This window comes from Dermacentor variabilis, chromosome 4, assembly GCF_050947875.1.
Source record: "Dermacentor variabilis isolate Ectoservices chromosome 4, ASM5094787v1, whole genome shotgun sequence".
In the NCBI taxonomy this organism is placed as follows: domain Eukaryota; kingdom Metazoa; phylum Arthropoda; class Arachnida; order Ixodida; family Ixodidae; genus Dermacentor; species Dermacentor variabilis.
Genome location: NC_134571.1, coordinates 22,715,058 through 22,729,038, shown reverse-complemented (window position 1 = coordinate 22,729,038; position 13,981 = coordinate 22,715,058). Strand labels below are relative to the sequence as shown.

The 13,981-nt window shown below is 48.5% G+C and overlaps 1 protein-coding gene across 4 annotated transcripts in view; it reads left to right on the top strand.

Moving 5' to 3' along the window:
- LOC142578789 (fatty acyl-CoA reductase 1-like) overlaps positions 1–13,981 on the top strand; it is a 103,695-nt gene that overhangs the window by 52,912 nt on the left and 36,802 nt on the right. The window contains exon 1 of one of the 4 annotated variants that reach the window (XM_075688365.1): positions 661–794. The exons of the other annotated variants lie outside the window; for them this stretch is intronic. The gene's annotated coding sequence lies outside the window, so the exon portion shown is untranslated. Of the gene's footprint in view, positions 1–660; positions 795–13,981 lie in introns of those variants that run through there. 4 annotated transcript variants of the gene reach the window in all.

Sequence of the window (13,981 nt, the reverse complement as noted above, 5' to 3'; positions counted from 1 at the left end):
CTGTTCTATTGCAACTTTTAAGAAAACGGATCAGCGGTTACTGGTGCTTTTTTCTCGTAGAAATTTAGCAATACGATTGCGTTTTCCTGTGAACACTGTTCAGTAAAATACTTGACGTCATTATTTTCGTAGTTGTCGATAGCCAGCAAAACGAGTGCGCGTCTCTGCAGCAGCTCGCGCACATCTCCAACGACGGGGTGTCCTCACGGCCGGCAGTGGTCGTTCATTTGTGTCATACAATGTGTGGCTGTGCTTAATGTGCCGAACGCTTAACCCCACCGCGCCCTAACGCCTTTACACACAAAGTAAAATTAGAACATAATTACTATAGTAATTAGTTACAACTGATTTTCTTAGCTTTCCACAGCTGGGAACTTCATTCCAGGATACCAGAAACGTTACGCTAAATGCATTGCGTTATATTTCCCGCGCCTAAGTCACATGTCGTGGTATAAAATCATCAGATATAGCCAGAAATTTGAGAAAAATGGGTGAACACAAGCGGCCTTGTGGCGAAACGCCTGCAGGTCAATGTACGCATGCGGACGCACTCAAAGTACGTGGCCCTGAGCTGCTGTGGACGGAGCCAGCAGAGGCAATCCGACAAGCCGCGGCGATCAGATCAAGGCCCATCTACTTCGACGAGCGCCTTCTGGCCAGCGACGACTCGCCCGTATCGTGACATCCTGCGCGCTATGCACGCTTCCGCGCGTGGTCGACGCGCGTTGCGAGTGGGCTCCCATGCGAAGCATCTTTGCACTCGGCTCCGAAAACAGAGCCACCTGGCACAACGTGTAAGCGTGCTCCCCTTTTATAATATGGGCGCTATAGGAAACACTAAAGAAAACGATTGCGCATATTATCCGCATCATCTGCGAAATAGTATCCTACAACATTTCTGCACATGCAACGCTTCATTTTGTATACATTGCGTCAAAGACATTAAATTCGACGCACGTCTGCAAAAGCGCGTGTGAATCTCATGTCACGTTGTTTGATCGTCTCCACGTTGATCTCGTTCATATGTATGATATAGACCGATTCTTGTCGCATCTGCATACACGCCTTAATTATTATTCTTGCGATGTGCCTCCGCAAATCCGCGTTAGCCCACGCGTTGATTGGAAGACGTGTGCGGGCTGATCCCAAAGGCATGCAGTGCGCAACGCGTGTCTCACACTCACCCAACACGGTCAATGCGCAAAAGCGCTCGAGAGCAGCAACCACATGAAGCGTATTTTCGGCGTCTTCAGTATGGTGCGACGTCGCTCCGCGTCGGGACTTTCATTCCACGCTGCGAAATAACCGCGCTGTTATCAGGGTCGTAATAGATGCCAGCGGTTATCCTTTGTTAGCTACAGTAACCACGTGACGCACAATGCTGCCGGCATTACAGTGCGGTCACCTCGCAGAACGAAACGGAGGCGTCGACGACGGCTGACACACGCAGAACATACGTTAAAAAAATTACGCCTTAGTAGACGCTTTGGCGGAAGCCGTATAGGACGCGTTGCCGGCGCTCGTGTGTCTTGAAAGCGACCTGCGACGTGGCTAAAGTGCGCGCCCGCGTGGGCCTCATCTCAAAGCGATCTGCAATGTTTGCAGAGTGCGCGTAGTGCCGGTAGCTTTGTATGCGCTGAGCTTTCGACGTTTCGTTTGCGCTGAAGTGAGACATGCATGAAGGTAAATTCGCTTGCTGCTGCTGCCGCGATTCCTCATTCCACAATTTTCACAGCGAGTTTCCGCGCTCATCGAGCGAGATGTGTTCATGTTTACCTGTGTGCGCGTGACACCGAGCTGGTTAATTTTGTTTAAAAACGTTGACGGGCTAGTTGGTTTGAATCCATGATATAATGTGTAGGCGCGACTGAACAAGTACGTAGAAAGAAGCAGACACACAACTCCGTTCTCCGGCGGCTGACGCCCCTCCTCCCTCGCCTCACCCCGCCCCCCCCTGCCTCGCTCGCCACTGGAAAGGGCACGCATCCGGGCCGTGTTCCTTGCTCGCGCACGCGAGATTGAACCGCGTTCGCTGGCTCACCCTAACTCGCTTTCACTCGTACAGAACCTCACGGCGACGCCGACGGCAGAAATGCGCCTGGGGTGCCCACATAATTGCTATCGCAATAAAAAACGCATGAAGAAGCTCGTGTGGAAAACCGCCTCACAAGCAGCACCAAGAGAGACGATTTTATCATCGCGTTGCGCGACACAATGGCTCTAACTTGCCTGAGGTGTCCAGACCCATGATGAATTTATACCGCCGTCACTCAGGCACTTTGGAGCGCTGACGAGTCCAGTCCAGATCGGGTGCTTCTGAACAAGCACTTTCGACCACGATTTTGCACGATCCGGACCCATGCAGTAGATCGCGATCGTATAAGCTGTCGTCTGCACCGTAATGCAGAGTGACCGCAACCAACTCGATCCAGATTGTAGGACCGTGCAACAGCTACCATTCTTGATCGCGACGGGAAAATATTATCCGTATCGCACTTGATCACGATCGAAAGTGCCCGTGTTGCGCCGGTATTAAAGAACGACCGAGCGCCAAAGCGATTAAAACCGCCGCTGGCCTCCTCTCACAAGCCAATTTGCGGGGTCAAGATGCCGCGCAGCACGGTCTGCGTTCTTTTCAGAAATGGGCTACCTAATCACACGCCTGTCCTATGCGCCCAATTGCTTGCAACTTGCTACTACATAAGTGTTACCGATCAAGGGCGCGCTGTCAAACAAACGAAAAATCAGCCGACGCTCAATGCGCCACTCACCTCGAAGTATAGAGCTGCAGCGATATTCTCGTCGTCGCGAGCAAGCTGCCATGATTGAGCTACAAGGTGAAGCAGCAATGCTGCCGTGAATAATAATACAAAGCATTAAGGAAAACGGCGAACTTTCGCATTCCGACTTAATTACTTGATTCTGCGGACGGCGGTTATCCATCCCTGCCTGATTTATTACGTTTTTTTTTTCATACCATTTACCCGGAAAACTGAATAACTTCACAGGCGGCTGCAGGCCCCGAATGTTCTAGTCACTTGTGACAGTCCACCTTGCAATAGTGCCGGGCACCTTGGCACCGCCGAACCACTGCAAAACAACGGGGACGCGAGGAACAATTTTAACAAAGATCGCGAGCATCGCGAGCGCCTACGGCATCACGGTGCCGGCGACCTGATGCATAGTGACGTCGCTCCCCTTTAGGTGAAAGAGTGGCGCTGGCGTCTGTCGGTAAATAAAGCCCCTCAATTATCGGTAAATTGAGAAATGGGAGCCCTACAACGCCTTACCGTAGATCGCTTGAGAGCGCGCGCCCACAGCCCGGCTATTTCTTGGGCCAGAAGCACCGCTCGGTAGGGGTCTCCAAGAGCCAACTAATGCATTGTCAAATAGAAAAAAAAAGTACATTTCCTGTTTTAGTGCACCAAAAATATTGCGAAGGACATTTTTTTTTTGCAATATCCTGATGAAACATTCTCGAACATTTCTATTTTCGCACAGGTTTTCTTGTTTCAGTATTTTTCTCCCCCTCACCTATTGGCCTCGAGCTCCACCACTGGAAAAGCTGGCGCCACCGTCGGCGTGACGTGCTATTAGGGATCACGTGGACATAGCGGCCGCGTCGGCTGCTTCGGGAGCGCCTAAGCGAGCTGAAACGGGAGTTTAAATTCCCTCGTACGCTGTAGTCCTCATTTAGTGGCGTGATTTTCCCGCTTCGAGTGTCTCCTTTACAACGTTAGAAAGCACTACAATAAGTAGTGGCTGCCTTTGAAGGTGCGCAACATGGTAGGCTACTGCTCGGTGCCGCAGTGCCGGACGTACGCAATGGAGCCCAGTGTCCGCCTTATTCACACGTAGCCGCAGGACAAGCTGCGTGAAGCTTGGCTTGCGAAACATAAAAGTGGCAAACAGTCATCGGCTACAACTCGCGTACGCAGCAAGCACAGATGCGAGGAAGATTTCTGCTACGGCGCCGGGTCTGCGATGTTCGGAAAACGCGCACTGAGACGCTCGCCCGAGTCCATCATCATCATCATCATCAGCCTGGTTACGCCCACTGCAGGGCAAAGGCCTCTCCCATACTTCTCCGACGACCCCGGTCATGTACTAATTGTGGCCATGCCATGCCTGCAAACTTCTTAATCTCATCCGCCCACCTAACTTTCTGCCGCCCCCTGCTACGCTTCCCTTCCTTTGGGATCCAGTCCGCAACCCTTAATGACCATCGGTTATCTTCCCTCCTCATTACATGTCCTGCCCGTGCCCATTTCTTTTTCTTGATTTCAACTAAGATGTCATTAACTCGCGTTTGTTCCCTCACCCAATCTGCTCTTTTCTTATCCCTTAACGTTACACCTATCATTCTTCTTTCCATAGCTCGTTGCGTCGTCCTCAATTTGAGTAGAACTCTTTTCGTAAGCCTCCAGGTTTTTGCCGCGTAGGTGAGCACTGGTAAGACACAGCTATTATATACTTTTCTCTTGAGGGATAATGGCAACCTGCTGTTCATGATCTGAGGATGCCTGCCAAACGCACCCCAGCCCATTCTTATTCTTCTGATTATTTCCGTCTCATGATCCCGATCCGCCGTCACTACCTGCCCTAAGTAGATGTATTCCCTTACGACTTCCAGTGCCTCGCTGCCTATTGTAAATTGCTGTTCTCTTCCGAGACTGTTAAGCATTACTTTAGTTTTCTGCAGATTAATTTTTAGACCCACTCTTCTGCTTTGCCTCTCCAGGTCAGTGAGCATGCATTGCAGTTGGTCCCCTGAGTTACTAAGCAAGGTAATATCATCAGCGAATCGCAAGTTACTAAGGTATTCTCCATTACCTTATATCCGCAATTCTTCCCAAGCCAGGTCTCTGAATACCTCCTGTAAACACGCTGTGAATAGCATTGGAGATATCGTATCTCCCTGCCTGACGACGGTTTGGTCTATGAATTTGTCGATGCTATAGATACTTTCCACTGGAGTGGAAAGGGAGCGGTAAGAAGCACATTAAAAAAAAAGCATGGCATTTAGTCGTGTGTGTAATGAATTAATGCACTGGATTTCAAAAAAGAAGCAGCGGGAAATCGCACGCTGAGAACGCCGATAAATATACAGTGCGACGAAGCTCGAGAAATAATATTGAAATGTGGCAGTGGCGTTCACTGTACGTATTCGGTAAAGAGATAGTGTCTGTAAACGATTCTGTGCTTTCAGTTTGCCCAAGATTATTATTTAGACAGTAAGAAACTTCTCTCGTTTCGAAAGTACTTACAGAAATGTCCGGGAGAGCTCGCGCGTAGTGTTTTCAGTGAGCGCTGACAGCAAAACCTATGAGGAGCGCGCCGCGTGATCCGTCATACTACGCCAGCGAGGCGCTTCCGATAGATGGCGACTCCGTAACTCCTCGCCGCCAATAGTCGCGCTTCAATCGTGCTGTACAAGCAGGTTATATTAAGCATATAGCCTCCTTGGTGCTGAATTACTCGGCGTCTCTGACAATAGGTGTTGGCACGCTTTTCGTTCCAAGCTTGGCGATCTACGACGGCGAATCAAAAAGTGTTTGCCCCTATTTCTTATTAGCGAAAATAAGGTACATACAGGTAATTACAAATATACATACTATTCTACGTACTTTACACTATTTTCCCACATAGTCCCCACGCCGGTTCAGACATTTGTCCCATCGCAGCACTAAATTTGAGATGCCCCTGTAGTAGCCAGTGGCGCATGCGGCCACCCCGAAAGCTCATTGTCATGCAAGTCTTCTCGGCCCTTTGCGAAGCCACAACACTGCCACCTCACATTTCTCAAAGCGGGACACCTTTCCTCATACGTGGGCTGCATTTCCTTGTGGATTTCGATGGGTGCCGTCCCTCACTCCATAGAAAACGAATCATACTTTGTTGCTCCTACGCCATGGACGTGTGAAGCACAACCGCCATCTTCAACGACTGACAGCAGCGCAGTGCCACTGAGATATACCGGCACATAAAGCCGGGCTGGTACAAGAAATGTCCACCGCAGGGAATGGGTATGCGGACTTCGCATTTACAGCCCTAATTCGGCCAAAAAAAAAGGGGGGGGGCACAGATTTTCTGATTCCCCCTCGTATTCAGATTGACCTTGGTAGCTCTTTAACGCGGGTGTGTGTAACGTCTGTACACGCCTGCGCGCTCGCCTTACTCGTGCCACCATGTCTGAAACCGGTTGGCGAGATCCAGTGCATCCCCTTTTGGATGCGATCTGATTACCAGACAGTCCAAATCATTTCGAAGATGCATTGCGTGACCTCAGAGTCGTTCTCCCGGAACGTACGATGTGCTCGGACTTATTTTCTCATTAATTTATGCTGCTGCTGCTGTCGCCGCTGTGTTGCGTGCACAGCGGCTGAGACAGAATCGTGTTCTGCTCGAAATGCGAGATTACATGTGTGACGGCGTTTTAAAATTTATATTTATGCAAATACCTCCCAGACTCTGGTAGAAGTATTGCATCACAGAGAACCGGACTCTCACTATATATATATATATATATATATATATATATATATATATATATATATATATATATATATATATATATATATATATATATATATATAGTGAGCGTCTGCCGGGACCCGGTAGTTGAACAGGCATTTGTAGGCTGAGAATGCAGGTACGAACAATACAAAAAGAGACAATTTCGCTCGAAAAGCGAAGCATCTATTCACACGATGCAACGATTGCGATAGCAATCAGTAGACAGCTATACGAAGTAAGGATAACAGTTTTGCCGGCCATATAAACTTGTAAACATTCGCTTGCTAACTAAATTAACACCCATGGTGTCACGTGCGCACAAGCAAACATGAAGACACTTCACTCGATGACCGCGCACACTCGCTGTCAAAACGCTAGAATGAGAAAAAGCGGCAGCAGCAGCGAGCGGATTGACTTTCGTACTGCCTCTAGCTTCAACGCCAACTAAGCCGCGAAAACAGCGCACACGATACTCAGCACTCGGTGCACTCTGTCCCCATCGCGGATCGCTTTTAAGATAGGCCCTGCGCGGCTTCGCCATACGCAGCCGCCGTCGGAGCAGAACGCCCCCCTCCCCGCGGTGCCTTGCGCGCGACTGAAGACGGCGCTACCTTCCCGCTTTCTTCCCTTGCGCGCGCGAGATTGAGCCACCATCGTCGGCACACGCTCGCACGCTTTCACTCGCACGTACAGCATATGGCGGGCAGCGTCGATGTTATCGCCCTTGAACTTTATACGGAACATCACGGCGACGGCGACTCCGAGGTAGAAATGCGCCCGGAATGCCCATATAAGTGCCATCGCAATAAAAACGATATTATATTTCCTACGTTTCGGCCGGGGTCCCGGGCTTCCTGACTAAGAGGCCGGACCTCGGCCGAAACGTAGGAAATAAAACGTTTCTCCGTACGTTCGTCCTCAACCTGCAAGTGCATATATATATATATATATATATATATATATATATATATATATATATATATGGATGTGTGTTTGCAATATAACAGAAATCATTATGCAGCAGTTAACACAATTTATGACGAAACGTTAAGTTCTGGAATCCATCTAATGAGCTTTCACGAAAAGCGTCCGCTAAGTAAAACGTACCAAGTGAAACGAACTTAACAAGCCTACGTAGGATGAAGAGAGAAAAGTAGAATCGATATACAGTAAGCAAAAATGACCGAAGTCATCAAAGTACGAAAAATAGTCACCAAACACTACAATAATAAAGAACTCTGTAGGTACAGAGTTAAAAATATAGTTAAGGTCGGCGTTCTAGGAGAATGATGGTGATAATTATTTTGTAAACGATTCCGAAACGCGAATCCTTGCGAAGCAATAGAAGGAACTTCCCTGCCTTTCTACCTCTCTCCCCTCTTTCATTGCCTGGCCTTTCCTTCCTTTCTCTCTTTTTTTTTCTTCTCTTTAATTTAATGCTCGAGTTTCGCAGTCGTTTCCGTGCGGCGGCGTGCTCGACATCAATCAGCAACGCAACCTGAGTCGCAGTCTCGAATGTTTGCTTAGAAACGAATCATTATACAATGTTGTAATAAATGTTGCCTTCCGTCTACCGCACACGAATAGTTGACACCTTTACGTGGTTTTCTCAGCCAGTAATCGGCAACTATTGTTTCTCACGGCGTTTGTGGCCAGCTAAGAGTTTGTACGGTTACGGTAGTCTCGCCGTACCCTGCGCGAGAGCCTCGAGGCTCTCGCGCAGGCGTCGGGGCGTCAACGAGAACGCGCAGGCGGCGACGGTGATGAGCCATCACTAAGAACAGGCGCCAAACAGAGCACCTAGTGCTTACGACATATGGTATGAAAACTTGCCCTTACAGCGAAGCTGTAAGAGCGAGTGAATGTTTGGCCGCTGTGGCACCGAAACCTCTGCCGTCGAGCAGAGCAGCCGTGTGCTCTAACCATTAGGCCACAATCTCTCTCGCTCTCTCGATCTTTACTACGTGGTTCTTAACATATTACAAAAATCAGTGTCATGCACTTATTACCTTACAACATCGAGAAAAGCCAGTCAGCCACCCCGTGGCTGGTTTTGTCACCTTAAAGCTCCTTCAAGTCTACCAAGGGCTCCACCCTGAGCAGCCAGTCAGGAACAAACTCGTGCGTTTTGAGCACTTCAGTGCACCGGGCAATGCTTTCGCGAAACAGCAGGCGTGCTGGACGCCTGCCTCGGCCTCCTCCTTCTTAGGCCACAATCGCACGCACGCTTCCCTCGTTCCAAACCCAGACAGCTCTTTGAAGCACTCGGCGCGTGCATACCGTGCCACTTTGTCTCTTTGCTTTTCTTTGCGACAGCTCGCGCTTTGATGCGCCGTGTTAAGAGTGCACCATCTCCGTGACCGGCCCACTTTGCCCAGTACCTTAACGCCTCGTAGTAGCTAAGGCTACGTAGAAACTGTGCGACGTTGTACAGACTTCACGGTCGCCCAAGTTAATAATGTTTTAAAATTTTTTCGCCTAAGTACAAATGCCATCGTCGTTTGAACATATGCCGCATGAAATATCCATATCTACGTACAATTGTACAACACGTTGTGGTTGATGACGCCACTGTCCGTCTCTCTATCGCTTACGCTCGCCCACTAACTATGCAGAAGCCAGCAATCGCCATGTCGTAGGCTTTATTAGGACGGCTGGCGTAGAAATCATGTCATTGCCGTCATTGGATCGCCTACAACGTGGTTGTCATTGTGCTGCTGTCGTCACACACACGTACGCTCGCGACAAACACGCAACTGCTCAATTTACAGGAACACGTTGGTCCACCTGGTATCGTTTTGCGGAAACGCAAACAAGGTTGGTTAGCCAGGCACCTGCAAAACGCTTCGCATAACATTGATTCCCATAGTGGGATCTCCGCAATTTTTTTCCCCGGAGTTTTTCTCCTGGCATATTTATTTGAGTCGCCCGATTCAGCGCGGACTAGTTCTTTTCCGGAAAGCTGACTTTACCGCAAGAAAACTTGCGCTGAACAGTAGTCAGTTTGCAGGAGGAGACGACATTACGACGATCCGATGAACTCAGCCATTGCCATCTCATCTACACATTGCTGGAAAATGAACTATTTCGAATCTAGCAGATGTAACGGGCGGGAAAACCAACTTGGCAGAACATTCGAAAGATCATTAGTTTTCTGTCTTATCTTCCTTCTTTTCTTACTTTCTTGTTTGTTTTTCTTCATTCCTTTATTTAAGGAGGATAGGGGACGGGGGAGGGTCAGTTTCACTCTTACTGACAGAACTGCGTGGCGTTTGGACTGCTTGTTTGCTTGACGATTAACAATCTCACAGGTCTAAGCGGACTTAGAAACCAAAGCGCGACCAGGAAAAAAGAAAGGAGGTGGAGGAGGAAATAACTTTATTGTGTACCCTGCCAGTTGGTGGGGAGGGCCAAAGGCCAGTACTTCGTGGGTCCTGGTGGCATCCTCGGCCTGCTGGACGGCCGCGCAGTTGATCCTCGAAGGCTTATCCCTCGGCCTTCTTATAATATATGCTCCGGAGTGGCTCTGGATTCACATTTGTTGCATTTGTCCGTTTACTATATATCCGGATGTACTCGCATGCTATGCGAGAGCGCAGGATTTGGATATGTCCTAGTTTGTAGCTGCCGCCATGGGACAGACTGCTTTTTTATCAATTTTGGGTGAGGTCGCGCGGATACGCCCGTCTGTAACCTATAGTATTTTGCGATGTCATTATATCTGAGGGGAAAGCTACTACGCGTGATTGGTTGGTGATTGGTGAAAACGCTGCGCAATCGGCACAGACTGTTCTCCAATTCTGTCGGTACAGGAAATGATGTAACAAAAAAGCTACAGGAATTCTGAGAATTGTACTAATATAAAAGCATTGTTTGGCTCGGCTGTGACTTTGTTTTTGCTTAGCTTTGCTTACTAGCCTTTCCTAGCTTATGCGCGTCTACTCATTGTCTTTCCGTTGGCAAAGAATGCTTAGGCTTTAGTAGACAATTGCGAGACTTTAACGCTGCCGCGTTAAAGGCCCCGTGTCGCAGAAAATCCGGCGTCGGCGTCCCGCGTCCATGGTTGACTGTTATTGAGCGAGAAAAAAAAACGTTCGGAACCACGCATACCCAACCACGCAAGCCCTCCGTGTAGCACAAATACTTTACTGAAGTAATTGAGTTTCTGAAAGTAAAGTGCGCCAAGAAGATCGTAAAGTACGACTTACCCACAACTTACAGGCATTATGGCGTCGGATTGTAATTTGAATATACGAGAAAACAATTTCATAACATAAACCAGAAAGCTCGCCTTCGTGCATAGCGTTCGCCGGCAGCGTTTCCCGGTCAGCATTACGGCTACATAAGCTGCAGTTGCCGTGAAGCGTGAGAAGCAGTCAGGGATGTTTGAATGCTATCCGCGTTCCACTCCTAAAGGCGAAGCTTGAGCGCCCTCCAAATTTTCTAGCCGTATCCCGCCCCCTTCGTTGCAATCGTACAAATTGAGCCGGACAGGAGGGCGCGTCCATGGAGCAGAGCGGTCGAAAGGCAAGGTCAGCTGCGGCAGTAGCGCGTGAGGAGCTTGTTGAGGGGAGAGTGCACCCGCGCGATGCCATGCCACCTTCGCTGTCGCTCTCGCAGGCCTGTTCCTTTCCGAACCTACCGACTCTACCGCTTCTCCCCTACATCCTATCCCAATAGATGTCCAGGCTGCGGCACACTCCACCAACGACTTTTCACGTCACGGTGGAGTGCCAACAGCCACTTAAAGGCATCAATCCTCCAAAGACTCCCACCACAATTTATCTGTATAGTGGGAGGCCGTCTTGCGTCGCGGCGAACCATACGGCGAACCTCGGGCCCTGCCGGAGCTCATCCAGCGGGCCCATGACGTGGCGGTGGCCATTGGGGCCCTGGAATAGGGGCTTCGACCACAATAGCTGAACCCTGAATAAAGGTTGTTTTGTTTCTCTCGCAAGCCTGTGTTATGCGCGTTCCTTGTCCACGCAAGCTCTCGCCAGACATCGCCTCAGTAAGGCCCAATGAAAACGCGCCAAGCGTCTCAACACGCTCGCTTGCCCGCAATGTGTTCATAACACGAAGGACGCTCAGCAGCGTTCTACTGGACATTGGGCCACCCAAAATCTCAAGTTGGCCCACAACTAAATTTAAGTAGGTCCATCCCCAAATTACAAGTTGGCCCAACCCAAAATTTCAAGTAGGCTCACGCCGAAATTGAAGTTCGCACAAAATGTAAGTTGGCCCACTCCCAAATTTCAGTTGGGCCATCCCCCGCCCCCAAACTTCAAGTTGACCCACCTCTAAATTTAAGTTGTCTCACATGCAAATTTCAAGTTGGCCCACCCCAAATTTAAGTTGACCCGCCCCCGAATTTCAGTTGGCCCACATTCAAATTTCAAAGTGGTTCACCCCCAAATTTAATTTGGTCCATGTCCAAATTTTAAGTTGGCCCACCCATAAATTTAAGTTGGCCCACCTCCAATTTTTCATTGGGCCTTATCGAGGCGATGTCAGAACGTAGGCGAGAGCTTGCGAGGACAAGGAACGTGCACGTAACACAGGCTTGCGAGAGCGACCGCGAAGGTTACAAGGCTTCGCAGCGATGCACTCTCCCATCACCCGCCCGCAAATTTCAGTTGGTCCACCTGTACTATAAGCTTCTCCATGCAATTTCCAAGGAGCCTATATATCTCTATGGGTATTCTTTTTTTATCTTAAAAGCGTAAGCAATTCGATGCCTACTCAACGAGGAAACCTGCCCGTCACGTAAGACGGAGAACTATAAAGAAAATAATGTATAAAACATTGTTTCTGTGAAAGCTTTTCTATGAAATATTTGGTGATGGTAGAATAAATACCATCTCTGGAACACATGTAGACCGAATCGGTGCATTGTAGACGTCAGGAAAATTCTGATTTTGCGAAAATTTAATACCAAGCACGCCACATCCCCGTTGCGTTTCGGTGGTCGCGGGATGTGCCTTCCGTTGGGGCGTTCCTTGACCGACCAATGCCGCCGATCTATGAGGAGTTACTGTAGCGAATGATGCTGGGTTGTTGAGTTCATGTAAGCTCTAGGACGCGGCGCTTACGGGTACCAAGTCCTCTTCCCATCTGACAACAACGTCGCGCAACACAAACAGATAAGCTGCCTGCGACTTGATAAAATGATAAGGAGCGATGGTGGGCTCTATGGGTCTCATCACGGTTGATAGTGGTTTGACGCGGATGAATAAGGTACTAAAGAGCGATAACGGCTTGTAGTGGTCGGATCAATTCTGATAATGTTAACCGATAACGGTTGATAATGGTCGTATCAAGTCCGACACAGTTGATAAAGACCGATAAGAGTTGGTAAGGGTCGCATATGTCCGATAAGGTTGCTACCTACCGATAAGGGTTAGTAAGGATCGGATTTATTGCGTTAAGTTTTATACCGACCGATAAGGATTGATAAGAGTCGGATCGAGTCCGAGAAGGATAACGACTGATAAGGATTGATGAGCGTTATACTGATTGATCAAGTTTCATAACATTAATAATGTCACCGGGCTGCATGGAGATGTGCAAATGGCAACATGCTTACGCATACTGTTTCTGCGTGAATATTTATTTTTTTTCTTTAAATTGTTCCTTATCGCTTAAAAGCTAACAATCATCTAAGTTTACATTATCATAACGAATAAATCTCTTGACTTTGCTAATTATGAATTTTTGTGCAGATACAAGGCATGACATTTTCGCGTGACAGGGCTGGGGAGCTCGCCAGAGAATGCTTACGCATTGAAAAACATGCTTAGGGCTTTTGAAAGGCCGCATTACGCGTTAGAGAATGAGTACAAGTCCATGTTATTATAGCTGAGATTAGAGAGAGGTGAACTTTTCCGACACCGTAGAGGAGATTACCGGTTGGTTTGATAAGGTACCGAAGGTACAATAGCAACAGAATCGGCGACGGAAGAATCAGGACAGGGTTCATTGTAGGTCCACGGCCGCCGGCCGTGGTAGGTCTGAAGCGTTTTTCGCGCCGTGAACTTGGTTTGCGTAGTGATTGTGATGGTGGTGGCGCGGTGATGACGGCGATTTAAACGCGGCCCCACAATATCTGACATGAGAGTTTTCTATACAAATTCTTCATGCAACTTTTTTCGGCTCGTCTCTAACTACTGCCTTAATTTTTATTTCACTTGCATTGTGTGACACCCCCTGGCCCCCTGGCTATACACCCCTGTGGGCTCTTCCTTGCTTATAATCTTTAAAAAATAACACTAATTATATGTCATTACTGCCTGGCGCTTGGAAGTGAGGTACGCATGCTGCAAAGTAGTTTCGGAGGGTTTAAAACGCTGCGCGCTTCGTTTATAATGAAACTAGAAAATTCACACGAAGGACGTAAAATTGTTTGCCCCCACGGTGTTGCAAATGTTTTTTTGCTTGTTTGTGTGCTTGTCTTGTATTTGCACAT